We start from the raw sequence: 2,652 nt of genomic DNA on the forward strand, positions 1-2,652 counted from the left end.
CACGGCACAGTGGGGCATGTGTTTAGAGATATTTCCACCTGGGGGAGGCAGCAGGTAGCCTGGATGTTAAGGTGCTGGATTCCACATGGCCAACCGAGCATTAGAGTCCCAGACTCTGTGGTGTGAAAAACATGTGCAGCATGTGTGTGCGTGCCCAATACCCTGAGAGGGGAGTGGACAAGAAGGGACCGCAGTGTGGCCAACCCCCTCGGGGTGATTCCTCACTTTCTCACTTTCCCTCTCTTTCTCTCCCTCAGAGCGGGCATGTGCCCTACAGCAAAAAGACAAAAAAAAAAAGGAATATTTTCAACTGAGAATGGTCTACAAGGTGGAGAGAAGGCCATGCCCACTAAATTCTTTTCATTTCTGCTCCGTACCATTTAGGAAGACTGCAGTGTCCAGCTCTCTTCTGCGGTTTGCCAAGACCTTGGCCTCCGTTTCGGTGAATGAAATATGGACGAAACCAATGTTTCCAATTCTCCACCAAGAACTAAAACCCCAGTCCGGTCTCCATTTATCCTCGCCACTCTAAAGCAAAGTATGAGCACACATTGGAAGTGGTAGCTTCAGAAGATGGACAAGAATAGGACATTGAATGACCTGTGTTTCTAAGACACTGAGGTATTGCTGTTTGTCTGTTTCACATCACTTACCTGACTAGGACAGACATGCTTTCCTCAAAGTACTATGACCCCATAAGAATACAATAACTTAATAAAACATTATGTAAACAAAAGTGAAATGGGCATTGCAGTTGGCCAGTGGCTACCGACTAAGCTGATACTAGGAGTTGGGAAGGCCGTGGCCTGGTTAAGGCCTGGTACCTTAACAAGAGGGGACAGAGATGATCCCCGATTACCTGTGCGGGCCAGTCTAATCACAAGAGCCCCCAGAACTCCTAGTTTAATTCCATTTCTCATGAACATTTTTTTTTTTGAGAGGTTTTTGCTATAGGGCGCGTGCGCTCGCCAGACAGAGAGAGACAGAGAGACAGAAAGCGAGAAATCACCCCCCAGGGGGGATGGTCACGCCGCCATCCCTTCTCCTCCATTCTCCTCTTGGGATCTTGGGCACGCACGCACAGGCGCCCGGCATGAGTTTTAAGTCACCAGGTCCAGGACGCGAACTGCACTCGACTATGTGGGAGTCCAGCGACATAGCCATTACGCTAACTGCTGGTCCCGATTTCTCATGAACATTCTGAAGTCACGATACATACTGCCTACCTAGTGTATTCCAGGTACTCCACGACGCACAGGGATATCACAGCTTCCAAAGTAGCTTCCGTTAGGTAAATTAAAAATCTAGCAGGAGCATTTGAAAACAGATTCTCAGAAGTAACCACATATTTACACAGCGGAGTAAGTGCCAGCAGAAAGGTGCGTTAAGCAGCGCAGCCTCAAGGTTGGAAAAGACATCTTAGTGAGTTACATTTTAGACACTCTAAGAAAACTTTCAGTTTATTGTCGAATCCACACAATGGCATAAGGGAAGCTCACTTTTCGTTACTCTTCTCTAAGGAAATTCGATTAAGAGAACTGAGTGATTTTTCCCAAGTCACAGAGCAAGTGGCATTTCTGGGTTTTGAACTTATGTGTCCCCCTCCCGCATCGAGCTTGCTCTTCTATGTCAATAGGGGGCGTACAGACAGTAACAGAATACTACCAGGTCAGTTGTGCAGAAATCAAATCGGATTAGGAAAGAAAGCCGCCCATTTGTTGGAGCCAGGAAGGCAACTGTTTCTTGTTGCTTGCAGATACAGAAGTGAAGAGGCAGAGAATGAAGGACAGGATGACAGTATGGGAGAAACTCGCGGAGAGGTAGCAGAGGAGCTGTTTGTGTTACGGTCTGCATTTGTTTCCCGTTGTTGACATAACACACTGCCACACACTCAGTGCTTAAAATGATTCCACTGTATTGTCTCAGAGTTCTGGAACTCAGAAACAGAACGGCGTGGGTAGGTTCTTGGCTCAGACTCTCAGAGGCTGAAATGCAGGTGCATTTGTTGTTGTTTATATTTATTTATTCATTTAGTTATTTTCTTACCTTCAATTACTGTGTATCATTACAGTGTATCGAATAAATGTTCCCAGCATGAATACACTGTGTGTTGGTTCAGTGATAAGATACTACTGTACACATTACCATCAACAGTTTTCCATTTGGTGTCCCTGTAATGTTTTGCTTCTTTCTTTTTCCTATTTATTCCTTCCCACTCCTCCTCTCCCGTCCCCAGCCTCCTCCCACACTGTTCCTGTACCATCATTGCTCCCCATGCTTCCCTGTCTCGCAGTCTTTGAGTTTCTGCCGTGGAGTGTGGACATTCAGTGTATACTGAGTGAAGGCATCTAAGGCCTCTCCCACAGTCTGGCGTACTTTGCTTAGCACTAAATCTTCCATATTTGTCCCCTTTATATCAAATGACAGGGTCTCATTGTCTTTTTATGGCTGAGTGGTATTCTGTTAATGTCTATATGACACATTTTCTTTTTTTTTGAGAGTTTTTTTTTTTTTTTTTTTTTTTTTTTTTTTTGCTATAGGCACTTGCCAGAGAGAGAGAGACAGACAGAAAGCGAGAAATCAACCTCCAGGGGGGATGGTCACGCCGCAATCCCTTCTCCTCCATTCTCCTCTCAGGATCTTGGGCACACA

Source organism: Tupaia chinensis, unplaced genomic scaffold, assembly GCF_000334495.1.
Source record: "Tupaia chinensis unplaced genomic scaffold, TupChi_1.0 Scaffold000031_1, whole genome shotgun sequence".
Lineage (NCBI taxonomy): Eukaryota > Metazoa > Chordata > Mammalia > Scandentia > Tupaiidae > Tupaia > Tupaia belangeri.